The following is a 21,742-nucleotide window of genomic DNA, read 5'->3' as shown; positions in this document are numbered from 1 at the left end:
CTTATACCTCAAGTCTTTGTGGTTTGTTATTCCCAAACTAGTCATTATTGATTGATCTTGGTTTTTTCTTAATTGAAAAGTAATTGACGTGTGATACTGTAATCATTTCAGATGCACTAGTCAATATTTAAATATAGTTGTGGAGTTGCTTGTTACATACACCACCAGCTGATCAGACTGTCAAAATGGCTCTGAAGCAGAATAAAATGGTCCAAGGCTGAATTAAGCAGTTCCATGAGGCAGGCGAAGGAGTCGGGTGGTCAGCCCTGAGCCAACAGAACAAAACAAAACAAAAACAAAATGTGTGCACGCCCCCACCCCTTGTGACCACACCCTTTCCTGATCCTGTTGCCCTGCCCCCGTGTGTGGAGTTGCGGGAACTACCAAGTGTATGCACTCGGCCCCGTAGGAATCACTCTCCATGGGCTTCCCCACATCCTGGCAGGGTGGCCATCCCACCAGAGACAACCTGGAAGTGGTTTTCCAGCAGTCTGTTTTCCTAGGCATTGGGAGGACCCAGAGCAGCCAAATGGGAGGCAGAAAATCCTTGGGGTAGCAGACTCCCCTGGGACTCTGGGGTCATTGAAGCAGAATAAATTCTGTTTCAGCCAAGCCCCTGAGAGAAGCAGGGTCAGCTAAGAAACAGGAGAAAGAAGCAGCGTGCATCTGTGACCTGTTTAGAAATCAGTGCAGAATCCCCTCCCTGGATCGTGGGTGAGCAGCTGTGGTCCCCACGGCTCCTTTGTCTCCTTCCTGGATTAGGTGAGCAGAACCATCAAATTGCATCCCTGACTGTAAGCCCAGGAACAGTGGTTCAGCCTTGTCTCACTCAGGACCCACGGTACTAGTTTCCAGTCCCCGCTTCACAAACTTCAGTGAAACTCCATCAATGAAATAATCGGACCTTACAGCTGATTTCCTCCAAAATCTATATTATCTTTATCTGTAACGAAAAAGAAAAATAGGGGCACCTGGGTGGCTTAGTTAAGCATCTGACGTAGTTAAGCATCTGACTCTTAATTGCGGCTCAGTCATGATCTCATGGTTGTGAGTTCAGGCCCCGAGTTGGGCTCTGTGTTGGTGCTGTAGAGTCAGCTTGGGATTCTCTCAGCCCCCCTCTTCTCTCTTTCAAAATAAATAAACTTTATTTGAAAAGGAGAGAGATAAAGGGGCACTTGGGTGGCTCAGTCAGTTAAGCGTCCGACTTCAGCTCAGGTTATGATCTCATGGTCTGTGAGTTCTAGCCCCACATCGGGCTCTGTGCTGACAGCTCGGTGGCTGGAACCTGCTTCAAATTCTGTGTCTCCCTCTCTCTCTCTGCCATTCCCCTACTCAAGCTCTGTCTCTCTCTGTCTCAAAAACAAATAAACATTTTTAAAAATTTTTAAAAGGAGAGAAAAATAAAAGGAACATAATTTATTATAAAACAACTTCAATTTGTAAGTCATTAGGTACAGCTCATCAGCAAACCAAATGAAGTAATTGACTAAGAATTGACTGAGTGTTTGCACCCCCACCTGTAACCCTCCCCCCCACTTGTAACCACCACCACCACCCACCCCCCCTGCACGGCAGTGGGCAGCTGCGACCTCACACTTGGATAAGAGTTAGAGAACTATGGCCTCCAGGGGCCATTTCTTTGGTCATATGATCTTCCAAGAGGGGTGAACACTGTTCGTAAAAATCTGAGCAAAACATAGTATGTCATTTATATGACGGTTGCATTACTGGAACATTCAGGGGCTAATACAACAGCGCTATAATTACTTTGAGTTTGTATTTAACATTGGAGCCACGGTCTAGGATCAGATCACTATAAACACATTTTTTTCCCCTACGTCAGTCTCTAGGAGGACCTTTGAAAACCATGTGAGACAATTCTTTACTGAGTGCCACAGTCTGGTACACTACAAGTTGTCTAGCGTCTCGGGTCCCCAGGTTTGAAGCCCCCAAGGGCCTCCCACTATTTTGACACCCACAAATGCCTCCATTTCCTGAGCACATGCAGAGTGGTTGGGCCTGCCTCTTCCAGGTAACAGCTGCACCAGCCAGGCCTGGCCTCTGTGCTCAGGGGCCCCAGGGAAGTCTTGGGTCACAGAGCCCTTCCTGCAGTGTTCAGATGGGTGACGTCAGGCCCAAAGGTGCAGAGTTATAGAAACTCTTGTTTCTCAAGTACCCTGTGGAAGGGCTCTCCTGTCCCCGGGTTCCTGCCCTCCAGCGACAGACACTGGGTAACCATCTAGAGAAGTCTGAATGAGGAACAATAGGGCTATTGTCCCTACCTCAGAAATCATTGTAAAGGCTCCATCCTGGGCTTTATACTTAATGATCGGCAACCCAGGGGCGCCTGGGTGGCTGAGTCCTTTAAGTGACCGGCCTCCGCTCAGGTCATAATCTCATGGTTTGTGAGTTCAAGCCCTGTGATGGTCTCTGTGCTGACAGCTCGGAGCCTGGAGGCTGCTTCAGGTTCTGTGTCTCCCTCTCTCTCTGCCCCTCTCCCACTCACTCTCTGTCTCTGTCCCTCTCAAAACTAAATAAACATTCAAAAAAATTTTTTTTTAAAAAAAGAAACGATTAGCAACTCAAAGGAACACATGGCTATCCATACGGCAGTAGTTTCTCCCAATTGTGTATACAAGTGGATACACAGCAGGATGTGAAAATGGGGCTTTCCACTAGTTTTCCCCTTGTGCTGAAAGAAACTTCTCTCTCTATTTCACATGGGTTTCCCCTGGGGGCCACTTGTATTGGTTGTTGGTGACCAACTGGGAAATTTCTGCATTTTAATTAAATTACGTAAGACAAGACAGTGCTTTCAAAGGAATCATGAATGGTTTTCCACACATAAAAAGCATTTGTCCATGAAAGATGTAAAATTAGTGATGTTCCAACCTCAGCATTTGTTGTTGTTATATGCTGAGTATAAAACTGTCAGACTGGGGGCGCTTGGGTGGCTCAGTCGGTTAAGCGTTGGACTTTGGCTCAGGTCATGGTCTCACAATTGGTGGGTTCAACCCCCGCGTCGGGCTCTGTGCTGACAGCTAGCTCAGAGCCTGGAGCTTGTCTTCAGATTCTGTGTCTCCCTCTCTCTCTGACCCTCCCCTGCTTACGCCGTCTCTATCTCTCTCTCAAAAATAAATAAAACATTTAAAAAATTTTAAAAACTGTCAAACTGGGGACGCCTGGCTGGCTCAGTCAGTTGGGCGTCTGACTTTGGCCTAGGTCATGATCTCGCCATTCTGAGTTCGAGCCCCACATCAGGCTCTGTGCCGACAGCTCAGAGCCTGGAACCTATTTCACATTCTGTGTCTCTCCCTCTCTCTGCCCCTCCCCTGCTTGTGCTCTGTCTCTTTCTCTCTCAAAACTAAATAAACATTTAAAAAATTTTTTAAATAACTGCCAAACTGTCAATGTAGAGAAACAGGGCTCTCCATTTTGTCCTCAGAACCTAGTGTACTGGACAGCCGGGTGTTGGGGATAAAATACGGATTGGTTGAGTATGAATATGTGAACCCATTATGGGAATGTTCTTTCTGGATGGTGTTGGCGTCTCTTTCTTCCCACGAAAGGACGTGGTTCTCCTTTTCTCTAACCAAGGGAGTCATCTCACCATTTTCTAACTTAAGAGGTGCTGTCATGTCTCTGACCATGGCACATAACCCTTCTTGAGAAAGAGTTGTTACATGGGTTGGGAGGTCCCCACGTTGTCTTCGTAAATGTCTGTCCTGTGTCACCACGTGGCAGGAGAAGCCAGAGCCTTCCCAGGGCCTTTTGTAGGACTAGATCCTGTACCAACCTACCCCTGGTGCTTCCCCACCTGCACCCAAGCCCGTGGAAGCCTAACCCCACCCTTAGGTTCAGTGAGGGGTGAAACTAAACTTGGAGTTGGACACTTTTATTTAGTTTTTAAATGTTTTTATTTATTTAAAAAAATTTAATGCTTATTTTTGAGAGAGACAGAGAGAGAGAGACAGAGCATGAGCTGGGAAGGGGCAGAGAGAGAAAGGAAAACACAGAATCTGAAGCAGGCTCCAGGCTCTGAGCTGTCAGCACAGAGCCAGCGCGGGGCTCAAACCCACGAACCCTGAGATCATGACCTGAGCCAAAGTCAGAGACTTAACCTACTGAGCCACCCAGGTGCCCCTAAGCCAAAGTCAGAGACTTAACCTACTGAGCCACCCAGGTGCCCCTAATTTTTTTTAATGTTCTTTATTATTTTTGAGAGAGAGAGAGCGCTTGAGCAGGGGAAGGGCAGGGAGGGCAGGGGACAGAGGATCCCAAGCAGGCAACACACTGGCAGTAGCGAGCCTGATGCGGGGATCATGACTGGAGTGAAAGTCTGATGCTCAACCGACTAAGCCACTCAGGTGCCCCTAGAGTTGGACACTTTTCACATCCATTTACACTATCTGTCAAGCCCTGGTGATATGCCAGATAGTGATCTAAAGCAGCTGGGAACAAGGCAAAGGCTCTGCCCTGTGGGCTGCTTCTCTAGTGGGAAGAGCAGGCCAAGTACAGGCAACAGAGATTGTGAACAAGGGAGGAGAGCAAGCCACAAACCAGGCAAAAACGGTCTTAAACGCCCTAGGACAAGGGATGAGGGTGGGGGGGTGGAGCAGCGGTCCAGGAAGCTGTCAGGTCCCCGTGGGCCTTGCTAGTCACTGCAGGGACTCTAGATTTTACTTGGTGAACAGTGGAAAGCCACGGAGGCTTTTGAGTCTGTGCATCTTTTCTTTTTTTTTTTTTTTTAATGTTTTATTTATTTCTAGGAGAGAGAGAGACAGCGTGACCAGGGGAGGGTCAGAGAGAGAGGGAGTCACAGACTGAAACAGGCTTCAGGCTCCGAGNGAGAGAGAGAGACAGCATGAGCAGGGGAGGGTCAGAGAGAGAGGGAGTCACAGACTGAAACAGGCTCCAGGCTCTGAGCTGGCAGTCAACATAGAGCCCGACGCGGGGCTCGAACCCACGAACCGCGAGATCATGACCTAAGCGAAAGTCAGACGCTTAACCGACTAAGCCACCCAGGCGCCCCTCTGTGCATCTTTTCTGAGCCCCCACTTTGAAAGTATTCTATACAGTATCTCTTGGCTGAGGATTCAAGTCCAGTGCTAGGATTGTCAGCACTAAGAATCTAAGAAGGAGAAGCCAGTTTGGGTCTTTAATTCTACTGACCACAAACCCGAGAAGTTTTAAGAGATGGTTCCAAGCAGGACAAACTCTTCTTAGTCCTGAAGCTAGAGCCCGGGGGAGCCTCTGGGCAGCCCCGAGACTTCCCCAGGACTGACTTCAATTATGTGTGAAGTGTCATCGGTGTATTCTACCAAGGAAAAGGAGGAGTAAGGTGGGGCTCCTTCCCACCAGGCTGCACCATCTAGAGTTGTCTTGTCCAGTATGGTAGTGGCTCTTGAGCACCTGAAACGCTGCCGGTAGTAAAATACATATTTTTGAGGACAGTGCAAAGAAAACAACGCAAAATGCCTAGTTAATTCTTTTTTATTGTGATAATCATAAAAAAGTATGTAATGATGTTTTTGAAATAGTATGTTAAGTAAATTACTGTTTTTTTAATGTTTACTTATTTCTTGAGAGAGAGAGAGCGCACAAGCAGGAGAGGAACAGAGACAGAGGGAGACACAGAATCCAAAGCAGGCTCTGGGCTCTGAGCTGTCAGCGCAGAGCCTGACGCGGGCCTCAAACTCAGGAGCTGCAAGATCATGACCTGAGTCCAAGTCGGACGCTCAACCTACTGAGCCACCCAGGCGCCCCTAAATATATTATTATAATTTCTCTTTTTAAACTCTTTATAATGTAGCTAGTAGAAAACATAGAACTGCGTGTAAGTCTCCGATATAGTTTGATACCCAGCATGCAATGGCAGAGGGAGAACAGTAGACGAATTTTGTGGTTAAACTCCTGTTTGGGCAAGGAGAGAATGAGACAGCGGTAGCCAGTCTCTAACATATTTCATAACCCACCAAACAAGTTCCCCCTATGCTTCCAGTGGGGTGAGAACTTTGGGCAGCCAGTGGCTTACCCTGCTTCTACTCTCTGCAAGGATCTTCCTTATCTGCTGTCTTCCAGAGCCATCTCTAAGAGCAGGCCTGCATGTATTCCTCAGCCCACCTACCTTCATCAGGAATCAAGGGATTGCCTTAGGCTTTGAGCAATCATGATCTGTTCTTTTTTTTTTTTTTTAATTTTATTTATTTATTTTGAGAGAGAGATAGTGCAAGTAGGGGAGGGGCAGAGAGAGGGAGAATCTCAGGCAGGATTCCCCCTGCTCAAACTCATGAAACTGTGAGATCATGACCTGTGCCGAAGTCAAAGAGTTGGTTGCTCAGCTCACTGAGCCACCCAGGCGCCCTAGTCATAATCTGTTTTGGACTTTATCCTCTAGAACAGGGCCCTTAAAAATTTGGTAGGTGTCTCCAATCCCTGAACTCCATGTAACCAAAACTCAAGATTGTGTTGAGTCATAATCTTTGGTTTTGGTTTTGGTTTTAATATTTATTTATTTATTTTGAGAGAGCAAAAACACTCGCACGTGCATGCACAAGCTAGGGAAGGGCACAGAGAGGGAGAGAGAGAATTCCCAGTAGGTTCAGCACAGAGCTGAACCCAGGGCCCGATTTTACAACTGTGAGATCATGACCTGAGCCGAAATCAAGAGTTGGACACTTAACCACCTAAGCCACCCAGGGGCCCCAAGTCATAGTCTTTAAATGTGGGACCAAATCTGGGCACTTCTGTCTCCTAACAAATGAACTACTTTCTACTCCCCAACTTTGTGGCCTCAATCTTAGTCTCTGATTAGGTTCAATTTGAAACAATGGCCTGAAGTGGTAGAACCATTCATAATTTACTCCTTGCTCCTGAAATGGATCCCAGTGTTTCCCAAAGAAAGTACCTGGCCTTATGTTCAGATGAGAGGACCTAGCAGAATGTCTTTGGAGGGACACTGGGGTATCAGTCTTCTCCTGTGTCCCAAACGTATTTCTTGATATGGTTCTTACCTTTTGACCCTACTTTATCCAGTGTTAGCATAGCATGGAAATTTTGAGTTTTCCAAACCACAAGGCTCCAGATTATTTGACTCTCAACCATCTTTTGCAGATCACAGGCAAAGAAAGGCCTCTAATCGAGAGTTGTATTTTCTCTCTCTCTGTGCCTTCAGTCAGCTTCAGCCTAAATGATCTCTCCTCTGTGGTTCTTACTGAAGACTGCAAGGAAGAGCCAACACTTGCCAACATTCTGGATGTTTCCTCCAGATGCACCATCTGTAGGCTCACGGACTTATGAGGCCACGGACTCAATAGGTGGCAGCAGCGTGTTTGCTGTCCCGTAACAAGGACACCAGCTTCCTAGCCAGGGAGAGCCTGCACCAGGCCTTAAGTCAGTACACATCTCAGCGTTAGTCACATTCCACACTCACCTCTACAACCCATTTCTACATCACAAGAGTGTTTGTGTTGCCCATGAGAGAAAACCTGACTGTCCTATCTCAAACAAAATGGAGAATTTGTTTGTTAGTGTAAAATAAAAGCCCAGAAATAGGGCTAGTCTGAGGTACAGATGTATTCAACCAACAGCACCAGTAGGTGATTTTCCTCTACCCCCGGTTCCTCACTTGTTGGTTTCAGTTTCAGACCCTGTGAGGTCAAAGGATGCGTGTGGCTGTTCCAGCCTCCGTGTCCTCACAGATCCTACTCCCGCCCGTCCAGCGGAAATGACCTCGCCGCAGGCCACCAGCTCCCTTGGTTCTAAAGAGTTCACGCCAGAAGAATGCAAGGCTCTGATTAGCTGGCCCTGAATCGCGTGTTCTTCCTGTATCTGCAGTGGGAGCAAATGCCTCTGGCCCCACAGGCCTGAGAGTGAAGGAGGGTCTCCAAACAAAAATTGAAGGATGTCAGTACACGTAGGATGAATGAATGCTGAGCTGCCAAAACGTATGAAAATATATTGCAAATTTGTCCCCAAGTAAGATTATACTAACTTATATTGACAGGGCTTAGACTGATATCACACTTAGATGATATGTCTTTAATTTCTGTGTGTTTCTGAGATTATTTTTAAATGCTCAAACCTCTGGGGCCCCCTGAGTGCCTCACTTGGTTAGGGGTCCGATTCTTGATTTTGGCTCAGGCCATGATCTCACAGCTCATGGGTTTGAGCCCCATGTCAGGCTCTGTGCTGACAGCAAGGAGCCTGCTTGGGATTCTCTCTCCCTCTCTCTCTCTCTCTCTGCCTCTCCTCATTTGTGCGCAGTCTCTTTCTCAAGGTAAATAAGTAAACTTAAAAAAAAAAAACAAATTTGATCAAACTTTTGTGTAACTGTATTACTTATTTTATGGGGAAGAGGGAAATTACTTGGTTTCTACTCTTTTAAATAATGTGATTCTCATATTTTAACATTTTGCAAGTAGATTTCCTCAAACAATAAATGCATACTTTTAATCTGGCATGGTTTCTCTTTCCCTCTGAGAAGCTACAAGGAAGGGTGTGTTGCTATTGAGGGAGGTGTTTAAGAATTGAGGAACCAGGGGCGCCTGGGTGTCTCAGTCGGTTAAGTGTCCAACTTTGGCTCAGGTCAGATCTCACGGTTTGTGGGTTTGAGCCCCACGTCAGGCTCTGTGCTGACAGCTCAGAGCCTGGAGCCTGTTTCGGATTCTGTGTCTTCCTCTCTCTCTGCCCCTCCCCCAGTCATGCTCTGTCTCTCTCTGTCTCAAAAATAAATAAACTATAAAAAAAAAGAGTTAAAAAAAAAAGAATTCAGGAACCAGTATTCTAAAACATCTTTCTACTATCAGGGCAAAAACTACACTGTAACAGGTAGTCATGGAAACACAACTTGGAAAACCAGAATCATAAGCAAACAAATCTCATATTTTATACATGTTGCTGTTCCCTTGATTCAGTCTGTGCTGATTTGGGGTCACCATGGGAGAGTCGTGGGCTGTGATCCTTTACTACTTTTCCCAGACTGATAAAAAACTGTGCTGCTGTTTTATAATCTTCTGTCTGCTCTTGGTTTTTTTAAATTTCTGTCCATTAATGTGGAGGATTCTTTACCTGATTGGTCCAAGAGCGTATTGGTTATTGTTTTACTCTACTGTTAAACTCAAATTGGTCTGTGTTTTGAATGGAGGTGAAATCACATTTAAAATTCTTGGGGTGCCTTAGGTCGCTCAGTCAGTTAAGCATCCGACTTCGGCTCTGGTGATGATCTCACGGTTCATGAGTTCGAGCCCTGCATCAGGCTCTGTGCCAACAGCTCAGAGCCTGGAGTCTGCTTCAGGTTCTGTGTCTCCCTCTCTCTCTGCTCCTCTCCTGCTCATCCTCTGTCTCTTTCTCCAACATAAAATAAAACATTAAAAAAATATATTGTTAATTCTCTTTGAAGTCCAGAACTATGATGGTCTTTCTTTACCTTGGTTCTTAATCCATTTACCTTTGGCCTTTGATTTAAAAAATGGCCCCAACAGCAACAGAAATCATACCCTCCCTCACCTTCTTTCCTTCCATGCCACAGCCTTCTCCCTACACCTCTTCTTTATGTTGTCTTCCTGTGCTTGTAGAAAGGAATTAAGTGAAATCCTCTTTCAGAACCTAAAATGAAGCTAAGGCAGCAATGACACTGGGCTGTAGAGCAGGAGACCAGTCTTGTGGCCCCCGCTCTGCTGCTGCCAGCTGTGTGACATGAGCAGGTCACTTAGTCTCCCTGGACCCCCATTTCCTTATCTGTAAATGACAGCGCAAACTACCATCTCTGCAGTCTCATTCAGTCTTAAATGTCCTTCTTTTAAGAAGCTGACACCCATCTGAGAACACCTCACCAAGGAGGAAGAGCAGAAAGCACCTTCACATCCAATACTTGTGTGTCATCATTTGCAATGTGGCCTCCAAGGCCCCTACAGTTCTCGATGCACCTGGAACTCTTCCCCCATCCACCACACAACCTCTCTCTGGTCTTTTCCTGCCTGGCTTCCCTTATTTCTTCCTCTTCCTTTCTTATTGGATTGTTTGGTTTTGACTTTTTAAGCCCATTTTTATCTCCCCACTGCCAAATGAAGTAAGCTACCTGCACTGCGTTAAGTCCCCTGGTGGGCTACCAGCCTTCCCCGATGATCCATGGCATCCTTCCTCTGGAAAAGTTCCCTTTAAATGTCTGTGGGTTTTTTGAGAGAGAGAGAAAGAGACAGAGAACGTGCGGGAGCACATGGGTGCGCGTGTCTGTGTTCTTGACAAGCAGGGTAGGGGAAGAGAATCTCAAGCAGGCTCCACGCCTAACGTGGAGACCAACACAGGGCTCAATCCCATGGCCCTGGGATCATGACTTGAGCCAAGGTCAAAAGTAGGACACGTAACCAACCAAGCGACTCCAAAAAGTTCCCTTTTAACTTAAACTTTCCCAAGAAAAGGGTGCAAGTCTAGTCTTGGCATTCCTTATTGACTCTTTGAGAGGGAACAGTCTTAAGCTCTTAAGAGAATGTTATATTATAGAAGAATTTTTAGGAGGTATTGATTTGTTTTTTTCATTCAAGACATTTACTGAGCACCTACCAAGCGTCATGGGCTGTTGTACATGCTGAGGCCACCATAGGAAAGAAGGTCCCCGTCCTCATGGAGTTTGAATTCTAGTGGGGACGCATAAGTTACGTAAGCCATTAAATAAAAGACTGTCAAGTGGTGACATGTGCTATGCATAAAAGAAAATAGACACAGAGATGGGGCATGAGGAGGGACATTTTTGCTGACACTTAAAGAACGAGAAGGAACCAGGAGATGAGTGTAGGGGTTGGGGGAGGGAGCTTACAAGTGTAAGGCCCTAAGATGCAAATGAGCTTAATGTGTTTAAGGAACAGAAAGAGCTGGAAGGTAAATTAGCAAGAAGGGGTGTTACTTGAGATGAGGTCAGAGGGCTAGGGCAGGGCCAGATATTGTAGGGTTTTATGGGCCCAGGGAAAAGAATTTGGTCTTTCCAAGTGAAATGGGAAACCACTGCAGGATTTTAAGCAGGAGCGGAACATTCTTTGATCTATGTCCTAGGGTGCCTAGTAGACCAACACCTCATAAATGTGTCCAAAGTTGACTGTATTTATAAGTTTTCATTCAAGATGAAAACAGACCCAAAATCTAGACAACTACTCTCTTGTGTGTCTTGAGGGCTGAAGCCTTCTAAGTGCTTCTCCCGAACAGCTGAGCCATCCCTGATGGATGGGAATGGACAGGGACTGCATGGGTGCTGAGTGGGCGTGGGTGTATTTGTGTGCGTGTGTGTATTTGCGATGCCTTACTTAAAGCCCCTCAAAATAATTCTAAAAATACATAGAGAAATAATCACATTGCCCATGTTCCCTTTTTAGACCTAGTTAGACTACAGTTAGACTTCCCCAAAGGTTCACTCAGGCATTTAGTTGGTAGTTGGTCAAGTTCTCTTATCTTCCTGAGGTTAGTGGAAGGGGAAGGAGATGATAGCAGGCCTCCGCCTCTGTCTAGTGCCCCATACCTGCATGTGTTTATTCACTTATCACATGTCCCCTGGACTCCAGCCCCTGTGTTAGGCAAGAGGGATGCCCTCCTGCCTTCAGATAGCTCCAGGCGAAGTGGAGGACTCTCCCTTACTAATCCTTGAGTGCTCTACTTCCAGGAATTGTTCCATGGCCCAGCATCATAAAACTCAACTCATACAGCTAGATTCATATCTCAAAGAATTTAGAGCCTCAAAGAGCCTTGACATCAACTATCCCAGTACTCCTCAGTCGGAGCACTGTCGGTATTTTGGGTAAGACTATCCAAAGCATCATAGGAAATTCCACATTCCTGGCTCCACCCAAAATCCCACAGTGCTCCCCATTCCAACCCACTGCTTCTCACCCCCAACTAACAATGACTCCACACATTTCCACCCACCTCCTGAATTGAGAACAACTGGTCTACCCAGTCCTGTCATTTTACAAGGAAGGGAATATTAGACAACTTGTGGTCTTTTCATGCCTTTTCCTTCTGAACCCAGCAGAATCAGGATCCAAAGTTCTGATTTTACAATGAAGTTCATTTCTGAAATATGCCCTGTTTTTCATTCTTTAAACTGATCCTTTTTTGCTTTCGGAGTTTTTCTTCTCAGAGTTACCTGCTATGTGTTGCAATGTAAGTCTGAACCTTTCAGATGAATCAAGCAAGAATTATGAGCATTTTCAGATTATTTATACATAGCTCAAGATTTTGGTATAATATTTTCTTCATGTAGTCCATTGCCTATCTACTTCTTAGAGTCCTTTAATAATAAGAAATCTGCCTTTTCTTCTTCTGCACTCATTATCTCTGTGCTTTCGTCAAGCATCTTCTGGGAGAGTTATCGTTATCCCATTAAGTGTGGAAGACAGAAACAAAACATTTTTGCACAGAAAGTTTTGGATCTTCATATGACTTGAGCTGAGTATCATTTATCCTGTCCTGAGCACCAGAATCACATTTCAGAACTCATTTGCCTTCATACACCTGACCAACTCTCTTCACCTGCATCTGTGACTTTCTGTCTACACACTTGAATGCCTTGTAGATGAGGAAGAATCACTTACCCTAATCATCAGTGTAGCTGAGAGCTTTTAGTCTTGAGTTACTCTTTTCCTTAATACTATTGGTATAGTCAGTGAGAATAATACCAAATGGTATAGTTCTTGAGATAATACTTTCAAACGGCATTTTCCTGAAGGAATCTCGGGCTCTATGAACAATTATATTTGTGCAGGTATCCAGAATAACATTGGCCTGCCAACTGGATGGACATCCTGATCTCCTCTGTCACTGTCCCAAACATACTTGTTACACCTTGTGGGAAAGAGAAACATTTAATTTTTTAATTTAGGGTTTTTTTCCCTTGCTTGCTTCTTGAGTAAAACCAATCTAGTTTCTTTTTCTGCAGCAAAGGAGGAAGGAACAAACAACAAATTAATCAGACAGGAAGCGAATAACCACAGAAAGACGTCTGCCTCTGACTCAGTATGTCACATTTAACAAGAGGCCAGAGCTTGTCCAAAATGGCTGTTTAAAAACGACCCCACACTTGCGTTAGAAGATGATGCCTTTTTCAGGGACCGTTTTCTCTCTGGGCTCACATCTTGTTTGTCTATCCACCTGTGTTCCCGATCATGCCTTCCTACGGTACCCTTTAACGGTAAGAAAAATTATATTCAAACTAAATGTGTTTCCTTTGTCGGCTAGAGGGAAGAACTAAATGGCTTTGAGTGGGCCATAGTATGTTGCGATAGTTTGATTTCTTTTTTTTTTTTTTTTTTTTTATTTCTAGGAGAGAGAGAGACAGCATGAGCAGGGGAGGGTCAGAGAGAGAGGGAGTCACAGACTGAAACAGGCTCCAGGCTCTGAGCTGGCAGTCAGCACAGAGCCCGACGCGGGGCCCGAACCCACGAACTGCGAGATCATGACCTAAGCGAAAGTCGGACGCTTAACCGACTAAGCCACCCAGGCGCCCCATCGATAGTTTGATTTCTTACTAGAAGACCACGTAATCTTTTCTTGTTGCACAGAATGCTAGTTTCAACACTATCATGATTGCGGGCAATTTGTAACCTGTGTTTGTGCCAAAAAAATAAGCAACATTTTCAGTAGAATTTTTTCTGACCCCTGGACAAGTTTGGATCCACAGGAATTTTTTTTTCCACTTAAAATAAGGGTTAATGTCTCTAAGAATATCTTCTCAGTGGATGGTACAGTTGTGCCCACTGTGCTTTTGAATGATCACTTTGGCGAGTAGCAGTTAAGTGCTTTTAAAGTAAAGGGAGTCATTGGAAACTTCAAAGGAAAGTACCAAGGAACTAAGCTGTTGCTATTCTATTGCTACGGATATGTCACTTAAGTCAAATCCCAAATTAAACCATTTCAAAGTGGAGTATTTTAGGAAGAAGACAATCTGTCTTTAGAATCTCTCTATTCAACCCCTTAACAGTATAGTGCATACCTAATACTGCTAATTAAATTCTGTAGCATTCGTTATAACTATATGCAGTTAAGATGATTAACATTTTGTCATGAAATACTGTAACTTAAAATTTTCAAGCAAGGTACCTAGAGGCCTATAGAAGAGGATTAAAGAAACTTTTTGTATTAAAAAAAAAACTTTCCCCCTTCCGGGGCACATGTGAAAAAGTGACTTGACATATTCCTTTTTCCCCATGGAGAAAATAGAAAGTTTTAAAATATTAAGAGAGCACGTACAACTTTAGTCAATAAGGACACGTTCTTTTAAATAATTTAACAGTAGAAATAGTGTGTGCAGTAGAAAATGGAGAAGTGGTAAAATGGAGAAAAGGTTCAGGAAGATTGTGATCAAGAAAAGTAGAACGGCGTGGTATAAAGAAAGAGAGGTGAGTGAAAAGGCAAGAGAAAGCAAAAGACAGGATGGTGAGAGAGGGAGGTGAGAGGCTGGGAACGGCTGGAGGTCAGTGTGGAAGCCGCGTCCTTCCACTTCATTTGGATTGTGGGACTTAAGTGTCACTATTTAATTTCATAAAGTTATGCTGCTTCTGAACCGGCATGTCATATAGTCAGAACCCTTCCTTTTGCAGTCTAAAGAGGTTTCAATGATTTATCTAGAATCACAATCAGGTTTTTTGCTGTTGTTTGAAAAGTTCATACATGAGTTCATTGTTCACAGCTCTTTCATTAGTCTCATATTTAAACTTTTAAGGATCATACAGACAGTGGATAAGCTGCAGTGTTCCGAGAACTCCCCGTGATAAAAATGATTCCCTGGGGTCCAGCAGCAACTTGACCCTCCTCGTTGATGAAATCAGATTCTAGATCTGACCCATAGGCTGGGAGTTGTCCAACCTATGCTAACATGTAAGAGGAAGTGAGCTCCAGAATTTCAGGACCTTTCACGTTTGATGCCCCTTTGAAGTCTGCTTCACATTTCAGGAACATGCCATTTTACTTTGTAAGTTTCTGGCTGTTTAAATTATGAAACAGTTCATTTTGTTTATCCAAATTGCCATCCATTTATGTCTTGTTGAAAAGAGCATTTCCCTTGAACTACCGTAAATACTTCTGTCTGTATTTGGCGACCCTCACTCCTCTGAGAATTAAAACTGAAAAAAAAAAAAAAATAACTAGAATAAGGAATGCCTTAACTAGTATGCTTTTTCTGAGAAATTTAAAATGCACTTTATACACATCTCCCTTCACCATTCATTTGTAATATGGAAGTTTGCATGGGCATGCACATGTGGGCTAAGGTTTCAATTGATTCCTGGTTTCTTTCTGATGGTTAAACAGAGGGGAAGACAATAGCATTTATTGAGCACCTGCTACATGTTAGGTTCTTTACTTTTGCTACTTTTATTTTTAAAAAATAGCAAATATTGTTACACATTTGCCTTATTTCACTCTTGAATAACCCCATAGAGTAGGTACCCTTATTCCCATCTTATTGTGGGAACTGAACTTGGGCTATCCAGTTGGCCCAAGGCCACTTAGCAACTAAATTTTCTATTATTTCAAGAGCTTCTATGACAAATGCAGTGTAGAGGCCACTAGGTGACTTCTTGCAGTCGTAAGACTCTGAGATTACAAGTGCTTTGTCTTAAATGTCACAGCAACGAGGGCGCCTAGGTGGCTCAGTGGGTTGAGTGTCTGACTCTTGATATTGACTCAAGTCATGACCTCATGGTTCATTGGTTTGAGCCACACGTTGGGCTCTGCACTGTCACTGCAGAGCCTTCTTGGGATTCTCTCTCTCCCTCTCTCCCTGCTCCTCCCCCACTTGTGCTCTCTGTCTCTTAAAATAAGTAAGCTTTAAAAAAAAAAAAGTAAAATAAAGTAAATAACCATAAGGAAGACTTTTTTCTTCCTAGGTCTTTTGGCCTTTTTAGAAGTAAATTTGGTGATACTTTTGCTTGTATTACAAGACTGCACTTTCAGTGACACCATGAATAAAATATATTGAGTGTGTTGACATATATGCTGAGGGTGAGGGCACAGGGGTAGATCTTCATCCTTTAGTGAAACTAAATGTGGTGCTGAAGGTTTAGGAAAACTCTGGCTTTAAAATTTGATCCCCTTAAAGAGAAAACTTAGAAGAGACTGGCAGTAGTGGGAAGAAACTGGATACTTTTTAGTTATGTGGATGAGGCAGAGAAGGGCTTTCTTTCCCCTTCTCGCAGCTGAACAATGACAGGTAGAACATTCAACTTATCTTCATTTTCTCCTTTGAAAGGGTTTGGATGCCTGTACATTTGCATTAATCTTTAAATTAAACATGTATGACAGAGGATTTTAAAAATTCTTTTACTCCATAGCGACCTTTTTCCCCCTACCAGTTGCTCTTCCAGTAAACCAGTGAATTTGTGTGCTGCTAATCAAAATGACATTGTAGATGTTTCAGAATGACTTCGAAAAATGCCTTTGCCACTCCCCCCTCCCAAATTAACTGTTTATCTAAAAGAACTCCGAAGGAAGTATTTCTGAACCAGCCAAGGATGCTCTAAATACCAAGACCCAAACCCTTACCATAAGGATAAGGGTTATGGATACAGCCTATAAGCAGAATTCACTTAAGTTATGGTCTTAAATGATGATCAAGAAAAGAGCAAGTACATTTTGAGAAATGAGGGCTTCGGGTGCAGGAGGTGCGTGTTCCAGCTGGGATTGACAATAACAGAGACCCCGAACAGAGATAACAGAGATCACCTATGAGGTTGCTGCTTTGCTTAACACTTGTTTCTCTTCTCTACCTTCTGCTTCCTCTTGAGTTGGGCTGTATTTTGTTTTTCCTCTTTGTGTTGATTGCCTCATTGCCTACAGCCCTCTAAGCCTGGGCCTGCTGGAGAAGAGCTCACAGTAATAGAAACAAACTTCATGCAAAGATATTAAAAGTTTCTAAAATGGCCATACGACTTGCTGGAGCAGCGGGGGTGGGGGGTGGGGGGTGGAGCCCAGAGATGTTGCGCTGTGACTTGTATCGTAAAATAGAAACTACAGGCAAGTGCAGCTGTGAAATGATTGTGCTGAAGAAACAGGATGGCTGTGGTTTGCTGTGAGCATCAATTTTCCTGTTGAGCATTTTTACAGGAAGTTAAAGAACAAAGCCAACTTCATCGTAATGAGTTCTAATGGTTTTCAGATCTTAAGCACATCCAAGTTTGCACCATCCAGGAGCCTCTAAAGAATAGAATCCGTAATAATTATGATAGGAATCCCAAAACTATGGGCTTTTAAAAATTCAGGATTTTAGTAGCCATTTGAGTTTGCTAAATGATTTTATTTTTAGTGTAACTTATAGTGGATTCATTGCATTTATAATGAATGCTTCTAACAATACTTTTTTATGGTTGTAAATAACTCAATATGAATTTAAGAGCCTTTTCTTATTAAAACACTGTTGAATTATACATATTATAACTTAATATTTATGGGTCAACTAAATGTGCATGTGTGTATAGAGAGACAGAAGGGGGAGGGGTATATGTGTGTGGTTATAAGCTGGAAGGACATACGTGAAAATGTTTAGAATATCTGTAAATTATCTCTATTATGATTAACCCCAACACTTTTTCACCTGAAATGTAATTTTTTTTTTTAACTAATACATTTATTTTGAGGGAGAGAAAGGGCAAGCAAGCCAGGGAGGGGCAGAGAGACAGGGAGGTATTCCCAGGCAGGCTCTGCCTGTCAGTGCAGAGCCTGACACAGGGGTTGAACTCAAGAAATATGAGACCATGACCTGAGCGGAAACCAAGAGGTGGACTCTTAACCGACTGAGCCACCCAGGCGCCCCACCTAAAATTTAATTATTATCAAATGCTTCTTTCAGTGGTTAAATACAACGATCCTGTTTTATTTTCATGTTTGTGTTGTCACTCTTGAAAATAAAACAGCCAGTTGGGTTTATCTGGGAATGGCAGAAGAATTGCCATTGAGGACATGCAAGCTCTGGCAAAATTGAGAGATCAAAGGAGAGGAAGGCTACTTTACAGAGAAAAAGGAGAAGTTGGAAGGGGCTGCTTTGCTCTAAATCCCCCTGGAGGAAGGTCACAGTTCAGGTGGTGGCAGTTTCTCATTGGCTGGGTGAGAGGAAATCTTCCATCTGCCTTCTGGGAGAGGAAGGCAGACTTCTTCCTGTTAAAAAGTGCTTCTTCCTGTGGGGGGTCTGCCATTGAGGACAAGTTAGTAGGGTCTGAGAGCTCCCTTTTCTGCTCTCCTGACCCCCTTTTATTTTATTTTATTTTATTTTATTTTATTTTATTTTATTATTATTAAGTAGGCTCCACACTCAGTGCAGAGCCCAACATGGGGCTTGAACTCATGAGCCTGAGATTAAGACCTGAGCTGAGATCGAGTCAGATACTTAACCAAATGAGCCACCCTGGTGCCCCTGACTCCATTTTAAATGAGGTTTCTATTACTCGATTCCACATTTCCCCCTTTTGATCAAGATCTTTCCTGAAAAGTATCACTGATGAAGGGTTGGGTCATCCATATCCCTCACTGCCAGGAAAGAGCTTTCCTGGGTGATGTATCCCATATCGGAGGGAAAGGGCGGAGCAGTTGGAAACCACATAAAGCCACATTTGAGTAACAAGGAGGGTTAAGAGGGAGGACTCACAGGCATTTCCCAACTAAACTCTATCTTGTCAAGGGTGTGCACATTGGAAATCATCTTGTAGCATTGGGGTAGCATTACTTCTTGCGTATCGTTCCTACAAAGTTTTGATAGCCCTCAGGTACAGAACTTCAAAATAATTATACAAAACACAAAAGCAATGTGACAATTCCAAGTTGTATGAGACTGCACGCTGACCCTGGGCCTGAAGGTAGCCAACTGAACAAATCATAAAACCATGGAGGGTCTCCTGGGTGGCTCTGCCAGTTGAGTGTCCGACTTCAGCTCAGGTCACGATCTCAGAGTTCGTGGGTTCAAGCCCCACATCGGACTCTGTGCTGACAGCTCAGACCCTGGAGCCTGCTTCAGATTCTGTATCTCCCTCTCTCTGACCCTCCCCTGCTCATGCTGTCTCTCTCTCTCTCTCTCTCTCTCTCTCTCTCTCTCAGAAATACATAAAACATTAAAAAAAAAAAAAAACCATGGAGAATTAGACAAAGCTTGTTGTAACCAATGTGCGTATTCCCTAATTTTGTCCAATTGGGTTTCTGCGTGCCCAGAGGAGTTTATCCATGTGCGGCAGATGGTGTTTGTTATCACACAAAAATGCCTCTTTGCTCACCAAGTCGGTAATCGAAGGCTATGTGATTATCCAAAACTACCTTAGCCAGTGAGTTACATGATCATTGTTGGGCCGCCCCTGCTTTGACTGTGGAACCGGCCAGCTCTGCTGGTGTTTTGGAGAGATGTCTCATCAAGCATTCATTAGCACTTACTCGACTGAAGGGTGAAGACTGTCTCTATGGAGACAAATCCAAATTGTACATGCCTCTTAGGAGTTCCCTTTTTTTTTTTTAATCTTTTTAAGTTTATTTATTTATTTTGAAAGAGAGACAGAGAGAGTGAACAGGGGAGGGGCCAGAGAGAGAGGGAGAGAGAGAATCCCAAGCAGGCTCTGCACTGTCACTGTCAGGCCCCCAATGAGGGGCTTGAACTCACAAACCGTGAGATCATAACCTGAGCCAAAACCAAGAGTTGGATGCTTAACCGACAGAGCCACTCAGGTGCCTCTAGGAGTTCTCATTTAATGCAGCCACGAAGGTTTAGTGAGGTGGACCGTTGGAAAGCTGCTCTTTTGCTATGAGGAGAAAAGAGAGTGGTGAATACAGCCAGGACTGCACATAGGGCTCCCTCATAAGTATTGATGTTTATGGACTCATCTGTCAGTGTGGAGGCATTAGCATCATTCATCCAAGACTCAAATACCATGTTATCACATATTGAAAGTCTTCCTAAACATATGGGTATGTATGACAGCCAGCTTACAAGTGGTATGTCCGCAGTGTCTTTCATATATGTATGTATATACATTAAACCTTGGTTTGCGACCATAATTCATTCCGGAAACATGCTTGTAATCCAAAGCACTGGTATATCAAAGCGAATTTCCCCATATGAAATTATGGAAACTCAGATGGTTCGTTCCACAACCCAAAAATATTCATATGAAAATGATTACAATACTGTAATATAATATAAAATAATAAAGAACATGTAAAATATAAAGAAAAATAAACAAATTAACACATACTTAACTTTGAAAACCTTCATGGCTGGTGTGAGGGAGTCAAGAGGAAGGTTATTGTGTAGGACGACTTTCACTATCACTAGCAGAATCACTGCTATCCACTGCTATCCATTGGCTCAATGGAATCTTTTCCTGCATGGGGTTTATGGTACACCCTCGGATGTTGACCACAGTACAGTATTAATAAACATTTGTCATATAGTGTATTTAATGTAACAGGCAATCAGGCAGCAGAGGAAAGGGTCTCTGTCTGCAGGCAGCCTGACCTAGAGTGAAGCAAAGCATTCCTAAGCTTACTCTTGTGTGGAAAAGCAAAGTACTGTCCATAGGTGCTCTGAAGTGACAAAAAATAATACCAGTGCCAGTTGTGGGTACCTTCCAATGTTCTGAAAAATCGCTGATTGCCAAACACCGCAGCCTGACCCCAAGTGTCTGAGCATGGGAGACCACCACCCACAATCCCACAGCTCGAGAGAGAGAGAGAGAGAGAAGAACCATTGGCTCAGTTGTGATCACATGACACTCGGCATCACGTACTACTCATATTGCAAGACATCGCTCGTTTATCAAGTTAAAATGTATTAGAAATGATTGCTCACCTTGCAGAACACTCACAGAATAGGTTACTCACCATCCAAGGTTTTACTGTACATATATATACAAGAGAGCTCATTTCTCCAACCAAAGATTTGGTTAAATTGAGGCAGGGAACAAGGGTGTATGAGTATACTATTCTAACCTACAGGCCTGATCCAGTCTTCTTAGGAAGGCTGTTCTCCACTTCCGTGCCTCAAAATCTTTACTTTCAAGCCACCAATTGGTGTGCAGCTCCAGTCAGGGCTTGGTACCTATAGATGTGACATGTGAATCTAGGGGTCTATTCCTGGAAGTTTGGTGACACGGGGTTGGTTAAACAGTACTTAGTAGGGGCCTTCCAGTGAGGTTGAAGACACTTTTGGAGGTGTCTTTTCCAACAGGTGAAGTCCCCGGGTTGTAAGGTATTTAAGGTCTTCGCCTCCTGGGAGCATGCAGTGTAAACATTGTACTATGGAAGCACGGTCCTTTTCAACAGAAGCAAGTAAGCCTTTACGATGTTGGAGTATATCTCCTTGTATCAGCTGTCAAAAGAGGTGGGAGCCAGGTGCATCAGGCCCCCTGTGACATTCTCAAAGGATGAGAGCTTAAGAGTCTCAAAGGCTTGGATCTGAGATTTAGAAGGACCAACAGCAATGCTTTTGGCCAGGTGATTTGAAAGGTCTCTACAAATGTTGCCAGTCGCGTCTTAGTAATCCCGTTAGTGTGTTGGCCAAGCCCTGAGGATTGGAGGTGGTAGGCCCCGGGGAAGTGCTATAGAACCAGGCACACAGCACAGACCTGTTGAAGCGCTCGCTGGGCGACATGAGTCCCTGCGTCACTGTGAAGCTCGAGAGGGACGCCCCAGGTGGGGGTAATCTTTCCTAATAGGACTTTAGCCACAAAAGAGGCCATAGCCTGTCTGTAAGGGAAAGCTTCCAGTCCAGTGAGAAGACATACAGACC

General features: G+C 44.0%; 1 protein-coding gene across 3 annotated transcripts in view; it reads left to right on the top strand.

Moving 5' to 3' along the window:
- The window catches only part of WIPF1 (WAS/WASL interacting protein family member 1), a 128,701-nt gene that overhangs the window by 71,132 nt on the left and 35,827 nt on the right, over window positions 1-21,742 (top strand). The window contains exon 1 of one of the 3 annotated variants that reach the window (XM_039239215.1): window positions 12,943-13,174. The exons of the other annotated variants lie outside the window; for them this stretch is intronic. The gene's annotated coding sequence lies outside the window, so the exon portion shown is untranslated. Of the gene's footprint in view, window positions 1-12,942; window positions 13,175-21,742 lie in introns of those variants that run through there. 3 annotated transcript variants of the gene reach the window in all.

Source organism: Hyaena hyaena, unplaced genomic scaffold (genome assembly GCF_003009895.1).
Source record: "Hyaena hyaena isolate Hyena2069 unplaced genomic scaffold, ASM300989v1 scaffold_154, whole genome shotgun sequence".
Lineage (NCBI taxonomy): Eukaryota > Metazoa > Chordata > Mammalia > Carnivora > Hyaenidae > Hyaena > Hyaena hyaena.
The sequence above is the reverse complement of the archived record's forward strand: the minus strand, read 5'-3'. Positions and strand labels throughout refer to the sequence as shown.